Source organism: Hylobates moloch, unplaced genomic scaffold, assembly GCF_009828535.3.
Source record: "Hylobates moloch isolate HMO894 unplaced genomic scaffold, HMol_V3 SCAFFOLD_22, whole genome shotgun sequence".
Taxonomy (NCBI): domain Eukaryota; kingdom Metazoa; phylum Chordata; class Mammalia; order Primates; family Hylobatidae; genus Hylobates; species Hylobates moloch.
Genome location: NW_026652297.1, coordinates 13,737,430 through 13,759,597, shown reverse-complemented (window position 1 = coordinate 13,759,597; position 22,168 = coordinate 13,737,430). Strand labels below are relative to the sequence as shown.

General features: G+C 40.8%; 1 protein-coding gene across 6 annotated transcripts in view; it reads left to right on the top strand.

The window, feature by feature from the left end:
• SLC35G2 (solute carrier family 35 member G2) overlaps positions 1–22,168 on the top strand; it is a 67,746-nt gene that overhangs the window by 28,916 nt on the left and 16,662 nt on the right. The window contains exon 1 of one of the 6 annotated variants that reach the window (XM_032143504.2): positions 1,320–1,485. The exons of 1 other annotated variant lie outside the window; for it this stretch is intronic. The gene's annotated coding sequence lies outside the window, so the exon portion shown is untranslated. Of the gene's footprint in view, positions 1–1,319; positions 1,899–2,654; positions 2,737–13,805; positions 13,905–22,168 lie in introns of those variants that run through there. 4 more of the 6 variants (XM_032143505.2, XM_032143503.2, XM_032143506.2 and 1 more) reach the window with 4 other exon arrangements.

Here is a 22,168-nt window from a genome sequence, read left to right as displayed (position 1 = left end):
TGGGAGAGCACCAGCACTTGCTCTATAAAGATCTAGATTGTCTCTCTACCTCAAGAGGAATCCAAAATCCTATGCTGGACTCTCAAATGATCCCCAGCCCTTTGGTGATCACACTGTTTATGAGCAGTCTGAATTCCATTCTTGGGTCTACCTAAACTGGCACCCTCGGGCTATGGGGCCCAGTGGGGAGACCACCTAGCATGCTGGCTGCCTGGAGCCCAGGGAACTGTCAAGATGGCTCTGGAAGACTTCTCACCTTTTAAAAGCCCCGTATTTCTTTTACATATATTTTTGTCCTCATGAATTTTGCCAACCGCAATGGACTAAAATCTATTATAGCGTCCTGGAAAGGTGGGGAGAAGATGGGATAGTTGAGGAGAGTTTAATGAAGGGACTATTTAAAAAGGTGTGGATGGGGTTAAAGGAAACCTCTGGGCGTCATTACCCACCCCAGGCCTGAAGGGGCAAGGGTAGTTAGTGGTAACCAGAACCTGGAGAAAACTGCAGAAGAGGGCCACAGGATGGGAGTAATGGCTTTCAGATGAAGAACATAGCCACTGCTAACACGGTGGCCCGCTGGGGATGCAGGGGAGGTCCTGAATCACATCCTGCCTTCTGATCTGCAGGTGCCTCCCACTTGCCTAAACCAATTGAAAGCCAGATAACAGCTGACGTAGCCCATAAAGGTCAGTCCTGAGTCACAGAGCAGAGTCGAGAGTGGTTCTGAAGGGACAGAGGAAAAACCAGCAACCACCTCCTGTTTTTTTTCCCACAGCCAGCACCTTGGTTCAGCCCTCACCCTTTCTTGCCAGTCCCAGGGTTATAGCCTTCCTGCCTGTCCCCTGGACCTATCAAATCCAGTGCTTTTAATGACCAGTCTGTTTCCAAGAGGCTATATTCATTCCACTTGGGACTGGGGCATATGCACCTGGATAGAAGAACCAGCTGTGCAGTGTCAAGACCCTTCCGTCAGAGACCTTATCAGTAAAATGGCGGGTGGACTCGGGGATGCCCGAAGACTTTTCCGGACCACGATTTTCCGATGCTGGACACATATTTAAACATGAAGGAATAGACTTGCGACTTTTAAGCGCAAACAATGGGTGGAAACGGACAGAAACTGCCTCCGTGCCCACTTGCAGCGGACTACATAGCCCTGGCAGACAGGCAGTTGCTTCAAACAAGCGCCCTCCAAGGGCGTAAGCTAGAGGGGCGGGGGCGGGTGCTTTCCCGTGGACCCTCCCACCTCGCGGGTAGAGGAAGTCCTTCAGTTCAGGCACAACCCTGAGCGCCCCCCGCAGTCTCCAACTACGGCGCCAGTCAGGTTGTGGGGTGGGGGCGGCGGAGAGCGCAGGCGCAGAGTCCGCGCCGGCGGCGCCCCTCTGCCTCCGCACTACCCCGGGCAGCGCCCGCCTCGATTTTGCCAGGCGAGTGCACACCCGCGTCAGTCGCCTCCGGGGGCACCTTCCTCGCCGCGACACGCAGGTAACCGGGCCCCGGGAGCCGGTCGGCGGCGGGGGACTGGGACCTTGATCCTACCTGCTCGGCCGCCCGACAGGGGAATGAGAGCGGACCCCGAAGTCCACACACCCGCGTTTAGCCACCACACCTAAGGGGCAGAACAGTCTTTTTGGGTAAGGGCCGGGCTGGGGGCGACGCGCCCCACCCACTTTGCAGACTTCGGGGTGCTCTGCACGACGCCTGAAAGGCCGCGGGGCCGCATTTCTCTGCGCTGCCCTCCTGGAGAACCGGGTCACGGGGACGGGAGGGCCAGCATCGGCTACGGCCCGGTTTCCCGTTTCTTTCCGCTGTCGCGTGTCTGGGCCCTCCTGCAGCGTCCATGATGAAGGCCAGGGGCTGTTGCTTTCCTCTCGCCCAGTAGCCCACCCAAGCAAGGGGTGAGTCACTGTGGCGTCATATGGGATCAATTTCAAATACAAGTTTTAAAAAATGCTGGATGATTTTAGAAATATGGCCAATAATTTGTATTTTCCCTTACTTTCTTGTCTCATGTCCATGACTCTTGAACGCCAGTCTGTGGGCGCTGAGATTTTCGTGGTACATCGACGGTTTGTGGAAGTCTTTTCCCAAGGGAAGACGAGGGCAAAGGTTAGTGAGGAAGGGCCTGGTCACGGCCGAGAGTGGCGGAGGAGGCTCAGGGCAAGACCGCACAGCCTCCAGCAGCCACGGGGAGGAAAAGGCGAATCTTTCCTCACAGTACTCTGGGCTCTGTAGAATTTCTACGCCACGTGCGCCCATTTGGCCTCATTTGAGAGGAGGAGAGGGAAGAAGGGTAGCGCGGGCCGTCAGGAAGGAGACTCGTGTTGCGGCGAATGAAGGCTCAGCGCGGACCTGCATCTAGGGCTAGGTTTTCACCCGGCTCCGCGAGGAGCGGGCGGAAAGCTCGTGTCCGAGTGACGATCGAGGGCCCGGAGATAGTAACGCCCCGGGTCCAGAGGGCTGGTGGTAGCTTCGGAGGAGCGATCTTCCTCCGCGGGAAAGGACTTGGATCAGGCTTGCCTATGTCCGTGGTGCTGAAGTGCCTCGCGCGCCCTCGTCGACTGACTTCCTGGGCCGCGGCCTGCGTTGCCCTTCTCCTCTGCACCTTTGTCAAAAATAGCCCATCTCCACGGCTGATGGCCAGAGTGGCGCAGGCCCAACACTGAAACTCTTTTCAGACAAGTTGAGGCTGGTTTCCTGAGCATAACATAAAAGCAAATGTGGCTTGCCTTGGAGGTACAGATAAGCATATGAATAACAGATTTTATTACCTATGAGAAAGTACACACCATGAGCATAAACAGGAATTCTCACATATATTTATGAAAGATACAGGTATGTGCATTTACACACCTAACACACATGCAAATACACCCATCTCTTTTGAAAACCATTAGACACTACAAGCCACACATTTTTGTAGAGCTTTTGTAATCCATCTTTATTTTTTGACACTTCTAGTAAATGTGAACTCTGCAGAACCATTTATTTTCATAATCATCTGTTCCAAAGGCACAGAGCCTGTGGATTGAAGTGTTTGGTATTTGGCTGAGCAATTAAGTATTTACGCTCATTTAAATTCCAGAACAACGTCTAGGAAGATGTAAAATTGATACCAAAAAAATTCCTTAAAGCTTAAGGAAAATGAATTAATGTAAATTTTAATAAGAACAACATATAAATAATCTTATAGAAATTTATAATCTGAACATATGACTAAAATGTATCATAATGGAGACAATTTTAAATATATTAGTGGTATGTGGTTTTTGTGAAGTTCTTAAAGTTTACATTTGTATTTTTCAAAAACATTGGTATTGTTTTTTCCTTAAAAAATATATGCTCATTATAAGAATTTTAGGTAATAGAGAAATGCATAAACATAGAAAACCATTGTAAACAGATTTTCATTTAGATGAACATACATACATTTTAAATGGCCCAATCCTCTATTGGTTGCATTTTTGCTATATAATTTATAATTAATGTCTTTCAAGCCAATACATATAAAACTAGGTCATCATTATTAAGGGTTGCATAATATTGATCTGTGTTGAATAGAATGTAAGTTATTTAAACAATCCCATAATAATGAACATTTATGTCCAATTTTTTTGACTTTAAAAAAATTATTGTGGAAAGAATATGTAACATGAGATCTGTCCTCTGAACAAAAAAAAATTTTTTTTTGAGACATTGTCTCCCTTGTTGCCCAGACTGGAGTGCAGTGGCGTGCTCTCCGCTCACTGCAACCTCTGCCTCACAGGTTCAAGGGATTCTCCTGCCTCAGCCTCTTGAGTAGATGGCCACCGCACCCAGCTAGTTTTTATATTTTTAGTAGAGACAGGGTTTTACCATGTTGGCCAGGCTGGTCTTGAACTCCTGTCCTCAGGTTATCTGCCTGCCTCGGCCTCCCAAAGTGCCAGGATTAACAGGCGTGTGCCACTGCACCCGGGCCTGTCTTCTTAACAAAATTTTAAGTGTATAATACATTATTGTTGATATATATTTTTGATAGGTGCAATCTGTATAGCAGATCTTTAGAGCTTGTGCATCTTGCTTAACTGAGACTTTATGCCTGTTGATTAGTAACTCCTGATTTTGCCCTGCCCGCCAGTCCCTGGAAACCACCATTCTACTCCTTGATTCTATGACTTTGACTACTTCATTTTTATTTTTATTTATTTTAAGTTTTAATTTTTGTTGGTACATAGGTATATATGTATTTATGGGGTTCATGAGATGTTTTGATATAGGGATGCAACATGTTTAATAATCACATCATGGTAAATGGGGTATCCATCCCCTCGAGCATTTATCCTTTGTTTTTATAAACAATCCAACTATATTCTTCTAATGATTTTAAAATGTACAACTAAATTATTCGTGACTATAGTCATCCTGTTGTGCTATCAAATACTAGGTGTTATTCATTCTTTCTACTTTTTGTATCCATTAACCATCCCGAGTTTTCCCCACAACCCAAACCCTCTCCCACTACCCTTCCCAGCTCTGGTAACCACCATCCTTCTACTCTTTTTTCTTTTTTTGAGATTGAGTCTTGCTCTTGTTGCCCAGGCTGGAAGCTGGAGTGTAGTGGCATGATCTCAGCTCACTGCAACCTCTGCCTTCTGGGTTCAAGTGATTCTCCTGCCTTAGCCTCCCAAGTAGCTAGGATTACAGGTGCCCACCACCACACCCGGCTAATTTTTGTATTTTTAGTAGAGATGGGGTTTCACCATGTTGGCCAAGCTGGTCTCGAACTCCTGACCTCAGGTGATCTGGCTTCCTTGGCCTCCCAAAGTGCTGGGATTACAGGCGCGAGCCACCGTGCCCAGCCTACTCTCTATCTCCAGGAGTTCAATTTTTTTGATTTTTAGATCCCACAGATAAGTGAAAACACGTGAAGTTTGTCTCTCTGTGCCTGGCTTATTTCACTTAACATGATGACCTTCAGTTCCATCCATGTTGTTGCACATAACAGGATCTCATTCTTTTTTATGCCTAAATAGTACTCCATTGTATGTAAATATCTGTTGATGGACGCTTAAGTTGCTTCCAAATCTTGGCTATTGTGAACAGTGCTGCAACAAACATGGGAATGCAGATAACTCTTCGATATACTGATTCCCTTTCTTTTGGTTATATACCCAGCAGTGGGATTGCTGGATTGTATGGTAGCTCTATTTTTAGTTTTTTGAGGCACCTCCAAACTGTTCTTCATAGTAGTTGCACTAATTAATATTCTCACCAACAATGTGTGAGAGTTCCCTTTCTCCACATCCTTGTCAGCTTTTGTTATTGCCTGGCTTTTGGATAAAAGCCATTTTAACTGGAGTGAGATGATATCTCATTGTAGTTTTGATTTGCATTTTTCTGATGATCAATGATGTTGAGCACCTTTTCATATACCTGTTTGCTATTTGTATGTCTTCTTTTGAGAAATGTCTTTTCACATCTTTTGCCCATTTAAAAATTGGATTATTAGATTTATTCTGATAGTTATTTGCCATTCCTTATATATTCTGGTTATTAATCCCTTGTCAGATGGGTAGTTTGCAAATATTTTCTCCCATTCTGTGGGTTGTCTTTTCACTTTGTTGACTGTTTCCTTTGCTGTGCAGAAGCTTTTAAACTTGATGTGACGCCATTTATTCATTTTTGCTTTGGTTGCCTATGCTGGTGGGGCATTACTCAAGAAATTTTTGCCCAGAACAATGTCCTGGAGAAAATTTCCCCAAGTTTTCTTGAAGTAGTTTTATAGTTTGAAGACTTACATTTGAGTCTTTATTCCATTTTTATTTGATTTTTCTTTTTCTTTTTTTTTTTTTTTTTTTGAGATGGAATCTCCCTCTGTCACTCAGGCTGGAGTGCAGTGAGTGCAGTGGCTTGATCTCTGCTCACTGCAACTGCCGCCTCCCAGGTTCAAACGATTCTCCTGCCTCAGCCTCCTGAGTAGCTGGGATTACAGGTGTGCACCACCACACCTGGCTAATTTTTTTTTTTTTTTTTTTTTTGTATTTTTAGTAGAGACAGGGTTTCAGCATGTTGGTTAGGCTGGTCTCGAACTCCTGACCTTGTGATCCACCCGCCTCAGCCTCCCAAAGTGCTGGGATTACAGGCTGATTTGATTTTTCTATGTGGTGAGTGATAGGGGTCTAGTTTCATTATTCTGCATATGGATATTGTTTTCCCAATATCATTTATTGAAGAGACTGTCCTTTCTCCAGTGTATGTTCCTGGCACCTTTGTGGAAAATGAGTTTACTGCAGCTGTATGGATTTGCTTCTGGGTTCTCTATTCTGTTTCATGGGTCTATGTATCTGTTTTTATGCCAGTACTGTGCTGTTTTGGTTACTATAGCTCTGTAGTATAATTTGAAGTCAGGTAATGTGATTCCTCCAGTTTTTTTCTTTTTGTTCAGGATAACTTTGGCTATTCTGGGTCTTTTGTGGTTCCATATAAATTTTAGGATTTTTTTTTTCTATTTCTGTGAAGAATGTCATTGCTATTTTAACAGGAATTTCATTGAATCTATAGATTGCTTTGGGTAGTATAGACAGTTTAACAATATTGATTCTTCCAATCCATGAACATGAAATATTTTTCCATTTTTTGGTGTCCTCTTAAATTTCTTTCACAAATGTTTTACAGTTTTCTTTGTAGAGATCTTTCACGTCTTTGGTTAAGTTAATGCTTAGGTATTTAATTTGATTTGTGGCTATTGTAAATGGGTTACTTTTTTGATTTCCCTTTCAGATTGTTCACTGTTGGCATATAGAAATGCTGCTGACTTTTGTATGTTGATTTTGTGTCCTGCAACTTTACTGAATTTGTTTATCTGTAAACAATAGTTTACTAATAAATTCTAAAGTTCTAACAGTTTTTTGGCGGAGTCTTTAGGTTTTTCCAAATATAAGATCATATCATTTGCAAACAAGGACAATTTGTCATCTGCTTTTCCAGTTTGGATGTCCTTTATTTCTTGCTTTTTAAAAAAAGATAATACTTTAAGTTCTAGGGTACATATGCACAGTGTGCAGGTTTGTTACATAGGTATACATGTGCCATGTTTGTTTGCTGCACCCATCAACTCGTCATTTACATTAGATATTTCTCCTAATGTTATCCCTCCCCCAGCCCCTGACTCCCCACCTACCGGCCCTGGTGTGTGATGTTCCTCATCCTGTGTCCATGTGTTCTCGTTGTTCAACTCCCACCTATGAGTGAAAACATGCGGTGTTTGGTTTTCTGACCTGGTGATAGTTTGCTTAGAATGATGATTTCCAGCTTCATCTATGTCCCTGCAAAGGTGGATGTCCTTTATTTCTTTATGTTATCTGATTGCTGTAGCTAGGACTTCCAGTACTGTCTTGAATAACAGTGGTGAAAGTGGCTGTCCTTTTTCTAGATCTTGAAGGAAAGGCTTTCAGTTTTTCCCCATTCAATATGATACTAGCTGTGGGTCTATCGTATATGACTTTTTTTTTTTTTTTTTTTTTTGAGACAGAGTCTTGCTCTGTTGTTCTGGCTGGAGTGCAGTGGTGCCATCTTGGCTCACTGTAACCTCTGCCTCCTAGGTTCAAGCAATTCTCATGCTTCAGCCTCCCAGGCAGCTGGGACTACAGGCGTGCACCACCATGCCAGGCTAATTTTTTGTATTTTTAGTAGAGGCAAGGTTTTGCCGTGTTGGCCAGGCTGGTCTCAAACTCCTGGCCTCAAGTGACCCGCCCCCTCAGCCTCCCAAAGTGCTGGGATTACAGGCATGAGCCACCATGCCCAGCCATATATGACTTTTATTATGTTGGGATATGTTACTTCTGTGCCCAGTTTTTTGAGGATTTTTATCATGAAGGGATGTTGAATTTTATCAAGTGCTTTCTCAGCATTAATTGAAATGATTATATGGTTTTTGTTCTTTATTCTGTTGATATAATTTATCACATTGATTGATTCACACATACTGAACCATCTTTGCATCCCTGGGATAAATCCCACTTGGTCATGATGAATGACTGTTTTAATGTATTGTTGAATTTGCTTTACTAGTATTTTGTTGAGGATTTTTGCATCAGTATTCATTAGAGATATTGGCCTGTAGTTTTCTTTCTTTGATGTGTCTTTGTCTAGTTTTGGTATCAGAGTAATACTGGCCTCATAGAGTGAGTTCAGAAGTATTCTCTCCTCCTCTATTTTTGGGAACAGTTTGAGTAGGATTAGTATTAATGCTTCCTTAAATGTTTGGTAGAATTCAGCCATCAGGTCCTGGGCTTTTCTTTTCTTTATGTTTTTTTTTTTTTTTTTTTGAGATGGAGTCTTGCTCTGTCCCCCAGGCTGGAGTGCAGTGGTGCGATCTCGGCTCACTGCCAGCTCCGCCTCCCGGGTTCACGCCATTCTCCTGCCTCAGCCTCCCGAGTAGCTGGGACTACAGGTGCCCGCCAACACGCCCGGCTAATTTTTTGTATTTTTAGTAGAGACGGGGTTTCACCGTGTTAGCCAGGATGGTCTCGATCTTCTGACCTCATGATCCGCCTGTCTTGGCCTCCCAAAGTGCTGGGATTACAGGCGTAAGCCACTGTGAGGTCCTGGGCTTTTCTTTATGGGGAGGAAAAGAACTTTAGAATTCAGTAAAGTTTCAGGATACAAAATCAACATACAAAAATCAGTAGCATTTTATTATGATTTTCATCTTGTTAACTTGTTATTGGTCTGACTAGGTTTCAAATTTCTTCATGGATCAATCTTGGTGTGTTATATGTGTCTAGGAATTTATCCATTTCCTTTGGGTTTTCCAATTTATTGGCATATAGTTGCTCATAGTAGCCACAAATGATCCTTTGAATTTCTGTGGTATCAGCTGTAATGTCTCCTTTTTCATCTCTAATTTTATTTTATTATTTATTTATTTTTTTGAGATATGGTCTGTCACCCAGACTGGAGTGCAGTGGTGCAATCTTGATGCACTGCAACCTCTGTCTCCCCTGGCTCAAGCAATCCTCCCACCTCAGCCTCCCAAGTAGCTGGGACCACAGGCATGCACCACCACACCTGGCTAATTTTTTATATTTTTGGTAGAGATGAGGTTTCACCATGTTGCCCAGGCTGATCTCAAATTCCTGAGCTCAAGTGCCTGCCTCACCCTCCCAAAGTGTTAGGATTATAGGCATGAGCTACCTTGTCCAGCTGCCTCTGATTTTATTTATTTGGATCTTCTCTCTTTTTCTTAGTCTGACTAAAAGTTTGTCAACTTTGTGTATCTTTAAAAAAAAACCCAACTCTTTGTTTCAGTGACCTTTTGTATTTTCATTTCAATTTCATTTATTTCTGCTCTAATCTTTATTATTTATTTTCTTCTACAAAGTTTTTTTTTTTTTTTCTTTTAAACAGAGTCTTGCTCTGTCATGCAGGCCGGAGCACAGGGGCATGATTATAGCTCACTACAGCCTCAACCTCCTGGTGCCCAAGTGATCTTCCTACCTCAGACTCCCGAGTAGCTGGGACTACAGGTGTGCACCACCACACCCAGCTAAGTTTTGTATTTTTTATAGGGATGAGGTTTTGCCATGTCGCCCAGGCTGGTCTCAAATTCCTGGGCTCAAGCAATCTGCGGGGCTCAGCCTCTCAAATTGCTGGCCTCTTCTACTAATTTTGGGTTTGGTTTGCTCTTGCTTTTCTAATTCTTTAAGATGTGTTATTAGGTTACGTATTTGAAGTTTTTCCTCCTTTTTTGATGTAGGCACTTACAGCCGTAAGTTTCTGTCTTTGTATTGCTTTCACTGTATCTCATAGCTTTTGGTGTATTGTGTTTCCATTATCATTTGTTTCACGAAATTTCTCAATTTCCTTAGTTTCTTCATTGACCTATTGGTCATTCAGGAGCATATTGCTTAATTTCCATGTGTTTGTATAGTTTCCAAAATTCTTCTTGTTATTGATTTCTAGTTTACTTGTGGTCAGAGAAGATACTTGGTGTCATTTCAGGGTTTTTTTTTTTTTTTTTTTTTTTTTTTTGAGACAGGGTCTTGCTCTGTCTCCCAGTCTGAAGTGCAGTGGCATGATCTCGTCTCACTGCAACTTCCACCTCCTGGGTTCAAGCCATTTTCCTGCCTCAGCCTCCCGAGTAGCTGGGACTACAGGTGCACGCCACCATACCCAGCTAATTTTTGCATTTTCAGTAGAGATGGGGTTTCGCCATGTTTGCCAGGCTGATCTCAAACTCCTGACCTCAGGTTATCTGCCCACCTCAGCCCCCCAAAGGGTTGGGATTACAGGCGTGAGCCACCGCACCCGGCCTTTTTAATATTTTAAGACTTGTTTTGTGACTTAACATGTGTTCTATCCTTGAGAATGATCCATGTGATGAGAAGAATATGTATTCTGCAGCAGTTGGATGAAATGTTCTGTAAATATCTATTAGGTCCATTTGTTCTATATTGCAGATTAAGTCCAATGTTTCTTTGTTGATTTCTGTCTGGACAATCTGTCCAATGCTGAAAGTGGGGTGTTGAAGTCTCCAGCTATTATTGTATTGAGGTCTCTCTCTTTTGCTGTAATGTTTAATTTATATATCTGGGTGCTTCAGCACTGGGTGCATATTTATTTATAGTTGTAGCCTCTTGAAGAATTGACCCTTTTATTATTATATAATGACCTTCTTTGTCCCTTCTTACAGTTTTTGTCTTGAAATCTATTTTGTCTGATATTAGTATAGCTACTCTTGTCCTTTTTTGGTTTTCATTGGCATGGAATATCTTTTTCCATCCCTTCATTTTCGGTCTATTTGTATCTTTATAGGTGAAGTGTGTTTCTTGTAGGAAACAGATTCACTGGGTCTTGCTTTTTAATCCATTCAGTCAGTCTGTCTTTTGATTGGAGAATTTAGTCTGTTTACATTCAATGTTATCAATAAGTAAGGACTTCTGCCATTTTGTTATTTGTTTTCTGGTTGTTTTGTGGTCTTCTCTTCCTTTTTACCTTCCTTCTTGTCTTTTAGTGAAGATGATTTTCTCTTGTGGCATGATTTAATTTCTTGCTTTGTGTGTGTGTATCTGTTGTATGTTTTTTGACTTGAGGTTACCATGAGGCTTGCAAATACTGTCTTATAACCCATTATTTTAAACTGATGACAACAAAGATTGCATAAACATGCAAAAAACTAATAAAAACTCTACACTTTAACTTTATCGCTCTGCTTTTTAACTTTTTGTTGTTTCTCTTTACATCTATTGTACTGTCTACGTCTTGAAAAGTTATTTTTGATTGATTTATCATTTAGTCTTTCTACATAAGAGCAGTTTACACACCACAATTACAGTGTTATAATAGTCTATATTTTTCTGTGTGCTTACTATTACCAGTGAGTTTTGTACCTTTAGATGACTTTTTTTTTTTTTTTTTTTTTTTAAGATAGAGTCTTGTTCTGTCACCAGGCTGGAGTGCAGTGGCGCCATCTTGGCTCACTGCAACCTCTGCCTCCCGGGTTCAAGCGATTCTCCTGCCTCAGTCTCCTGAGTAGCTGGGACTTCAGGTGGCTGCCACTGTGCCCGGCTAATTTTTGTCTTTTTAGTAGAGACGGGGTTTCACTATATTGGCTAGGCTGGTCTGGAACTCCTGACCTTGTGATCCGCCCGCCTCAGCCTCCCAAAGTGCTGGGATTACAGGTGTGAGCCACCACGCCTGGCCTCTTTTATATTATTTTTTATTGCTGATTAATGTTCTTTTCTTTCAGATTGAAGAACTCCCTCTAGCATTTCTTGTAGAAAAGGTCTGGTGTTGATGAAATCCCTCAACTTTTATTTGTCTGGGAAACTATTTCTCCTTCATGCTTGAAGGATATTTTCACCAGCTATACTACTCTAGGGTAAATTTTTTTTCCCCCTTGGCACTTTAAATATGTCTTGCCACTATCTCCTGGCTTGTAAGGTTTCCACTGAAAAGTCTACTGGCAGACATATGGGAGCTCCATTATATGTTATTTGTTTCTTTTCTCTTGCTGCTTTCAGGATCCTTTCTTTATCCTTGATCTTTGGGAGTTTGATTATTAAGTGCCTTGAAGTAGTCTTCTTTGGGTTAAACCTGCTTGGTGTTCTATAGCCTTCTTGTACTTGAATGTTGATCTCTTTCTCTAGGTTTGGGAAGTTCTCATATTATTTCTTTGAATAAACTTTCTACATCTATCTTTTTCTCTACCTCCTCTTTAGGGCCAATAACTTTGAGATTTGCCCTTTTGAGGCTGTTTCTAGATTTTTTAGACATACATTATTTCTTGTTTTTTTTTTTTTTTTGAGATGGAGTCTCGCTCTGTCACCAGGCTGGGGTGCAGTGGCGTGATCTCGGCTCACTGCAACCTGTGCCTCCCGGGTTCAAGTGATTCTCCTGCCTCAGCCTCCCGAATAGCTGGGATTACAGGCATACACCACCATGCCCAGCTAGTTTTTGTATTTTTTTTTTTTTTTTTTTTGAGACAGAGTCTCGCTCTATCGCCCGAGCTGGAGTGCAGTGGTGCGATCTCGGCTCACTGCAAGCTCCACCTCCCAGGTTCACACCATTCTCCTGCCTCAGCCTCCTGAGTAGCTGGGACTACAGGCAGCCGCCACCCTGCCCAGCTAATGTTTTTGTATTTTTAGTAGAGACAGGGTTTCACCGTGTTAGCCAGGATGGTCTCAATCTCCTGACCTCATGATCTGCCTGCCTTGGCCTCCCGAAGTGCTGGGATTACAGGCATGAGCCACCGCGCCTGGCCTACTTTTTGTATTTTTAGTAGAGATGGGGTTTCACCATGTTGGCCAGGATGGTCTCGATCTCATGACCTGGGGATACGCCCACCTCAGCCTCCCAAAGTGCTGGGATTACAGGCATGAGTCACTGTACACGGCCCACATCATTTCTTTTTATTCTTTTTTCTTTTTGCTCTTCTGACAGTGTATTTTCAAATAGCCTGTGTTTAATCTCAGTAATTTTTTTCTTCTGCTTTATCAATTCTGCTATTAAGAGACTCTCATGCATTCTTCAGTATGTCAATTGCATTTTTCAACTCAACACTATTTCATAGTTATATGTGAACTCAATCCACATACCTGCCATATTTACTAAATTTTGTTTAATCATTTTCTGACTGCATAAAAATCACTTGCTTTGTATCTCTCTTTTATTTAAGACCCCAAAGTATCAGCAACTTTACTGAACTCCTTTACTTTAGGAACTCAATGAAGGAAAGGAGAAACAGGTGATTTCATTTCCCATTTATTTTGCCTCTGGTTTCTGTGTAACTCTGGCTGGCCACTGTTGTAAATGGGAGTGAAGACCCTGAAAAATGAATGAGGCTGCTGAGGAGGGTGGTGGACAACAGCCAGATACTCACATTGCTTTTTGGATTCCCTTACTTTACAGTTAGGAGATACAAGATAGAGTTAGGTTGCAGAATTGTGACAACCAAAGCTCTGCACTACAACTAATTAGATCCAGAATTAGAGGTGCTTGGTTAAGACGGTGACTTTCTTCAAAGCATATCAGCTAAGCCAGAGGACTCATTCATTTTCCCAGCATTTGTTGAGTCTGAGCTAGAAGTTGGAGATGTTAAGAAGAAAGATAAAGACATAATGCCTTTTCTTAGAGTGGTAACACTCTATCAGGGGATACTGGTACATAGGCACCTCACAATGATACAGTATGTCAAGGATGATGACAGAGCCCTGTAGAAAGTGTTCTAGAATCCAGAGAATGAACAGATTGTTCAGTGAGAGGTTTTTCAAGTAGGTCACCAGGAAAATTGTAGGCATGTGGGTGGGAATTTGCCAGAGATTGCTTTGTTGGGCATTAAGTAGCTGATAATCTCAAGTTGTAAACAAATGGCCTGGAAGGTGACAGCCTGGGTTTGAAGCCTGACTGCACTATTTAGGACCTTGGTAAGCTTGGGCAAGTCACCAAAGCTTGCTGAGCTTCATTTAAGTTTTTTGAAAAAAGGAGTAATATTAGTACCTACCTTGTTGGACTTGTGGGTTTAAGTGAGATAATACATGTAAAGTGCTTGAGTCTAGTCTTTTTTTTTTTTTGGCCTATTTAAAAAATTGCATGTAAATCACTCTGCACAAATAATTATTCCTGTTGTTAGAGCTCTCAAAGGTTAAAAAACTGTAAACTCTTTGTGTCTTCTGCATTTGTGTGATCATTCTTCATTTTTTTTTTTTTTTTGAGACAGAGTCTAGCTCATCGCCCAGGCTGGGGTACAGTGGCACGATCTCGGCTCACTGCAAGCTCCGCCTCCCAGGTTCATGCCATTCTCCTGCCTCAGCCTCCCGAGTAGCTGGGACTACAGGTGCCTGCCACCATGCCCGGCTAATTTTTTTATATTTTTAGTAGTGATGGGGTTTCACAGTGTTAGCCAGGATGGTCTCGATCTCCTGACCTTGTGATCCACCTGCCTTGGCCTCCCAAAGTGCTGGGATTACAGGTGTGAGCCACCACGCCCAGCTCATTCTTCTAATCTAGAAGTTTCTCTTTTAGTGTAGTTTAAATCTCAAACTGCTCCTTTTTACCAATTCTTAGGCTATCCTAAAACAAGTTAGTTCTAGGCTGAAATTGTCATTACTTTTGCTTTGTTCTCCCGTAAGATTCTGATGTTAAAGCAAATCTATAGTTAATTGTATAATTTCCTTCCTTTAATGTGCATAGTACTTGTTGTGTCTGTTTTGTGAAACTTATTACCATATATCTTTTCTTACCCATTAACTTTTAAGTTCCTTAAGAGAAAGCCTATGTCTTCTTGGTCTTGTCTCTCATAATGTCTTAGCATGGTGCCTTCCACATCATAGGCACTCATAAATACTGACTGAATGAAGGAATAATCATGAATGCATGAGATTGCCAGATAGCTGATGTGATCTCAGACTGCCTTCATAGAAACAAAATCCCCCTGAACAGGACAAAGTATAGAAACTGAGGAGAGTGGTTAAGATGGTGGGAGGACTGAGGCCAGGTGTGGTGGCTCACACCTGTAATCTCAGCACATTGGGAGGCCGAGGCAGGTGGATTACGAGGTCAGGAGATTGAGACCATCCTGGCTAACATGGTGAAACCCTGTCCCTACTAAAAATACAAAAAAATTACCCAGGCATGGTGGCAGGCGCCTGTAGTCCCAGCTACTCGGGAGGCTGAGGCAGGAGAATGGCATGAACCGGGGAGGCGGAGCTTGCAGTGAGCTGAGATTGCACCACTGCACTCCAGCCTGGGTGACAAGAGCGAGACTCTGTCTCAAAAAAAAAAAAAAAAAAAAAACCAGAATAAAACATAAGATGGTGAGAGGACTGAAAACCATGATTATACATGGAATAATTGAAAACCCAGGGGATATTCAGTTTGGAGAAGAGGAAACCTACAGTGGGAGAACTTAGATGAGGAGGGTAGGGAACAGTAGTTCATGTTATCAACATGTTGTTATGTGGAGGAGGGAATCAATTTGTGACCTCAGAAGACATGTATAGTAGCAGCCTCGGGAAATTACATGGAGAAAGATTTTGACTCATTGTTAAAAAGTAACTTTCTAACAATCAGGAATGACTTCCAACTGGCTGTTCTGAGAAGGAGTGTTTCCAGTCATTGTAGGTGGTCAATCAGAAACTGTACTATTTGATGGGGATGCTGGAGAGCAGTGATCCCCAACCTTTGGGCACCAGGGACTGATTTCATGGAAGACAGTTTTTCCATGGAAGGAGTCGGCGGGGTGGGGGGTGTGTTCACGAATGGTTTCAGAATGAAGCAATTCCACTTCAGATCATCAGGCTTTAGAGTCTCATAAGGAACATGCAACCTAGATTCCTCACATGCACAGTTCACAATAGGGCTTGTGCTCCTATGAGAATATAATGTCGCCGTTGTTCTGACAGGAAGTGGAGCTCAGGCGGTAATGCTCGCTTGCTCTCCACTCACCTCTTGTTGTGTGGCCTAGTTCCTAAGAGGCCACGGACCAGTACTAGTTCATGCACTGCGGGTTGGGCACCCCTGCTGTAGAGAGAGGATATACTTACTCTTAAAGGAATTGGAGTAGATGATCTCCAAAGTCTTTTAAACTCTCATGGTCTTTAATTCTATGTATTGTAATATATATTAATGTATACATTTAATAAAGGTTAATCATATACAATGCTATTGTATATGGTATTGTATAGTAACTGTATACAATAGCACTGTATATGATTTGCCTTTATTAAATATGTTAATATATGTATATATTTATGTATTGCATATCCTCATTATCACTAGATTGCTTAAATTAATGAAAGGTAAAAATGGCTTTTTAAAAATTTGATCTTGGATTATTTAAAAAATATTACTAACATGTCTTGCTTGGGGACACTAGTGTATAAAACATTATATGAACAGTGTTTAAATTGCAGTAAACAAATTTACATTGTTGTTAGCATGTCAAATGCAAGTAAATACTATTTTAATTTCTTTGTTAAATCTAAAAGGAGAAAAGTGAGCCAGAGTCAACTCGTCCCAATTCAGATGAATTGTGTGTTTATTATTTATTTATTTTTGAGATGGAGTTTCACTCTTGTGGCTGAGGCTGCAGTGCAATGGTGTGATCTTGGCTCACTGCAACCTCTGCCTCCCGGGTTCAAGCGATTCTCGTGCCTCAGCCTCTTGAGTAGCTGGGATTATAGGCACCTGCCACCACACCCAGCTAAGTTTTGTATTTTTAGTAGAGGAGGAGTTTCATCATGTTGGCCAGGCTGGTCTTGAACTCCTGACCTCAGGTGATCCACCTGCCTTGGCCTCCCAAAGTTCTGGGATTACAGGTATGAGCCACTGCACCTGGCCAAATTGTGTGTTTAAAATTCAGGACTTCATCCTCACCACCACCACTGTCTCACTATCACCATCATTGCTAACATATATATAGCATTTATTATGTGTCTAGCTCTGTTATAAACATACCACACATATTAACTCATGTACTTTTCCCCAAAATCCAACGAATTAAATACTGGTATTGCCATTTTCTTAACTTTTTATTTTGAAATAATTTCAAACTTACATAAAAGTTGCAAATATAGTACAACAAACTCCTGGGTAAAAGATAATTCTCTTACTATTCTTCACCCAAGTTCTCCAAATGTAAACATTTTACATTTGTTTTGCCATTCATTTTCTTTTTCTGAACCAATTGAAGGTAAGTTGCAGAGGTGATATCCAATTATCCCTAACTACTTAAGTGTTTTCCTTTAAGACAAGGACCCTCTCCTGCATAACCACAGTGTTATCACCAAAATCAGAAATTTAACATTGATATAATTTCACTATCTAATCCACACACCACAGTCAAAATTTGTCATTTGTCCTAACAATTTCCTTTTTGAAAAAATATTTCTTACTTTTGGTCTAGAATCAAAGTCAGGATTATGAATTACATTTAGTTGTTATGTCTCTTTAATCTTTAATTTGTGACATTTCCTCAATCCTTCCTTATCTTTAGTGACCTTGACATTTTTGAGTTCAGGCCTTTTTCTTTTTTTCTGTAGAGTTTCTCATTTTAGGTTTGTCTGATGTTTCTTCATGATTAGATTCAGGTGATAAATTTTTTTTGGCAGGAATGTGCTAGAAGTGAAATTGTATTCTTCCAAATGTATCATATTAAAAGGCACATAATATTGACTTGTTTTTTTGCTGGTGATGTTAACTTTGATGGCTTAAGGTGATAATTTCTCCACTGTTAAGTTATTCTCTTTCCCTTTGAATTAATAAGTATTTTGTAGGACACTTTGAGGCTATGTAAACATCTGGTTTCTTAACAAACTTTCACTTGCTTATTTTATGATTCTTGCATAAATTGTTACTAGGATGATTGCCAAATTGTAGTTTTTCCAATTACAACATTTGTTTTCCATTTACTAGTTGGGATTTTATTGTACAGAAGTTTTTTCCTCTCCCTTCTTATTGGCTTATTTCCATCAGTGTGGACTTGTGGATTTCTATTTTATCCAATAGATTATAAGCCATTACTATCACTATTGGTTTTGATGCTGAAAATGCTCCAGTTCCAGCCATTGGGATACCCTTCAAGCCAGCTCCTGTGTGCTTTTGGCATCTCTGTATCATTCTGAGAGTACTTTTTTGGGGTGCAAGACATTTCAGGCTCTTGTATTTTTTCTGCCACAATCATTGCAGTTATTTCATTAGCTGTTTCTCCACTGAGCTCTGGTTCCTTTTACTTGAGAATGGATTTTTAGAACCAAGATCTGGATGCTAGGTGTGGTCATTGCTACTGGAGTGTTATTGTTTTTAGGCCATTTTAGCAGACGGAGCTAGGAAATTCACACACACACACACACACACACACACACACACACCCCATATCTATTTATATATTTCTGTCCATTTATATTAAAACTCATGAATTTACTCCAATATCTCTAGCTCTACTCCAGCACTACAGGGTTCATTCTAGTCTTCACCCTTATTCTATTTGTAACTTCCTTCTCTCTTGGTAAAAAAATCTGGCTTCCATTATCCTCGATATATTTAACTATTTACTCATTCTTCTTTTATGTAACCAATCTCCTGACCTCACAGGCCACCTCCTTGGCCCCAATTCTTCCTCAGACTCAGGCCTGCTTATCCCATCAGTCTCTTCCCAACATAAATTAAAGAACTAGAAAGTTGTGGAGCAGAAATTCAAACCTCGGTGCTGTAATTACTTGATAGAGAGCTCTTTATTAGGTCTTCAACACCAATGGAGTTGATTTGTGAAACAGCTTCTGTGAAAATGTTCATGGAAAAAAGGCCCTTGGGCTAATGAGATGAAGATTTATCCAGGCAGAGTGTCATCCCCAGAGATGTGCCTTCCATAAGAAACTTGGGAGCATCAAGCCAAATGCTACTACCTGCCAAGAACCACAGCAAGGGGATTCTCCAAAATTGGTGAGGTTCAGGGACCAGACAGCCAGCACCACCAGTGCCATAAATATCACACTGTGTTTTATCTTATCAAGAGTACATTTCATTAAGATGTAAACATATTACTTTGCTATATTTCCATAGAGGGAAATACTGCTTTTATTACAGATTCTTAGATTGAAATTCTAGGAGATGGATGATGGTGTCTTCTCTTTTAGTGCTGACTTCATTTCCTGGTCCAGAAGATTAGAAATCTGTTCATGTTTTAGAGAACAGCATGAGGTCCATCTGTTCAGGTCAGAATTTTCCAAATTAACATAAAGATTTATGGGGTGGTAACTTATGTAAGAAAAGCCAAAGGTAATTATATTCTTTGCTGCCATTTGGAACCTACATTGTTTTTGGTTAGTAATGAAAATATACTAGTATATATCTACACACACACAACACACACACATACACACACAGAAATTCTTTCAAACACTATGATAAAGTCATCCTCTTCAGTTTGTATAATATTTCACCTCTGTTTTGGTTTAGGCACCAGACACCATCCATTCAAATTTTCTCTGTAATGTGGTCTGTTTATGTACAGTTTTCCTTCCAACAGAAGGCACAGAAATAAAAGAGCTACAATTGGCTTCTTGGGTGACTATTTTAGTGTGATTGAAATACAGAGTAATGATTTTTTTCCTCTAATGAAAATAGCTTGATTTTTTTTCTGATTTCAAAGGAAATATATACTTATATGAAAAACAGAAAAGAGAGAAAATACCATATAATTGAATTTCCGCCATTTGCAAGGATAAATAGAATCACATCATGAATATTCATTGACATCTTTCTTTTTACTCAGCAATATGACATGAGGGTTTTCTTATGTAAATATATATACATATAAATTACCCTTTTAGATGGCTGCATATTACATTAATGATTTTCTTTAACCAGCATCTGATTAATGAGAAGTTTATTTCCAATTTTTCATTGTATAAAGAAAGCCATGATGAATATTCTTGCATACACATCTTTAAATACTTTACTGGTGACGATCTTAGGATATATCCCTGAAAACAGCATTGCTGGGTCAAAGAGTTCACATATTTTAAATTTCGACACCACATGTTCCTAGTAAAATTAACTCTTTTTTTTTTTTTTTTTTTGAGGCAAGGTCTTGCTCTGTCACCCAGGCAGGAGTGCAGTGGTACAATCTTGGCTCACTGCAACCTCTGCTACCTGGCTCAAGCAATCCTCCAGCCTCAGCCTCCCATGTATACAGCTGGGACTACAGGCGGGAGTCACCATGCCCAGCTCATTTTTGTATTTTTTTTGTAGAGATGGGTTTTTGCCATGTTGCCTAGGCTGGTCTCAAATCTGAGCTCAAAGTGATCTGCCTCCCAAAGTGTTAGGATTACAGGCGTGAGCCACTGTGCCTGGCCATAAAATTAACTCGATGAGGTGAATTACAGTATGTATATTCTTTATATATAATGTCCCTGTCAATGACAGAACTTGGTAAAGTCTCTTTTCAGCTTTGCAGTAGCGTATATATATATATATATATATATATACACACATATAATGCACACACAACGTGTGTGTGTGTGTGCTTGTGCATGCATGATCTCCTACAGACATTAAAGGAGTGTAGTGATTTTAATAAATCTAGGTGTGCTACTTAACCAATCAGGTGTTGTTAGGTTTATTCAAAATTTGACATACGGTTTGGTCTGAAACGATGGCATCTGGTAACCATTTCTTATCTTAACGTTGATTTTAATGAAATATGGTATATGGGAAGAGGTGACTGAATTGTAATTTTAGTGAGTGGTATCTATAGTGTGAAGAATCAATGATGTCAATAGTATGAAGAATCAGTTATGATTAAGCCAAACCAAATTTGTAAAATTTTGAACCGATTCATTTGGTATATTTTTAAGTTTTGGCCTCAAGAAGGAGTTCAGGCTTGGCTTTTTTGTGGATAAATAGTAGCAAAAACAGGACAAATGTGAGCATGTGGTGCATGTAGTGTTTGAAGGATTTGATAGTAGCTTCTGTTGATCCTGGGGTGTTCTTTTTTTGTTCAGGAACTGATGCATATCCTGGGCAGTTGGAAGCCTTCTTTAAACTCAGCTGGGCTGCTCTGATGATCTCTCAAGAGTTAGGTAAATTACAAACAACCAAGAAGTACAACTTTAACATGCATATTGGAACAGCCCAGTAATTTTACATTTAATTAGCATCTAACCTAATTGGGTATTTAACCATTTAAATAGAAACATAAAAAATCATGGAAATAGAAAAGGATCATTTTATTCCTGCTTCTCCCCCTTCTAGTGATGGCTCCTTCCTACCCTTAACAGCTTCACCCAGCACAGCTGAATTTAAAGCTGCTGACTCACAGGAAGGTGATTCTGCTTTTTTTTTTTTTTTTTTTTTTAACAGAAGGAAAGTTAAGTGGTAGATGATAAATATGTGTTCATTGAGGATGGCATATTTTATGCAAATTGATAAATCCACTGATTCAAAGATTAGAAAGGCTCTTTCCTGGAAAGGGAAGTGTCGATTATAAATGCTGAAGACTTGCATACTTGCATTCTAGGAAGTTCTTAGCTGCCAGCCGACACATTCATCACCAAGTGCCAGAATGGATTTTAAAATGTCACAACACAAATTGCTCTGCTCAAAATCAGGCACCATCATAGTCACACAAGCCAAACCAACCTGCTTGTTTAAAAGTGCCACATAAAAGTTTTTTTTTTCAACCTCAGTTAACCTTTTCCTTTCCTGGTATGCCTGGTTCATTACAGTCTCCTAAAGTCATGAACCATGACTGAGTAGAGAGAGGCCAGGCTTCTCCCTTTGACTTTGCCTATACGGCAACTAACTGGTCCAGGTGCTTTCAAACTGATGGTAAGACTAAATGTTTAGTCCAGCTCTAACCAGACTGTTAACTCTCACCCCTACCTTTTCCCCCGTACCTTCTGCTCTTATTTATTTCTTTTGTTTTTCTCAATCTTTTCCCTCCCAGACCCAGCTGTTGACTTCTAGAAGCTACTGCATAGCTGATAAGCCCCTGACTATTCCTTCCCTAATTTTCTGCTTTAGAACTGTCAGTGGAGTGTCCAGTTCAAACCTGGGCTAGCCCTCCTGTTTGATGCTTCTCTTAGTAGCCCCTACCTCAATACCATCAGATCTGTCTTCTTACCTCCCCTCATCTCCAAGTCCCTTAGCTGTAATTTCCACCCCCTTCTATAACCCAGACTGACACAGC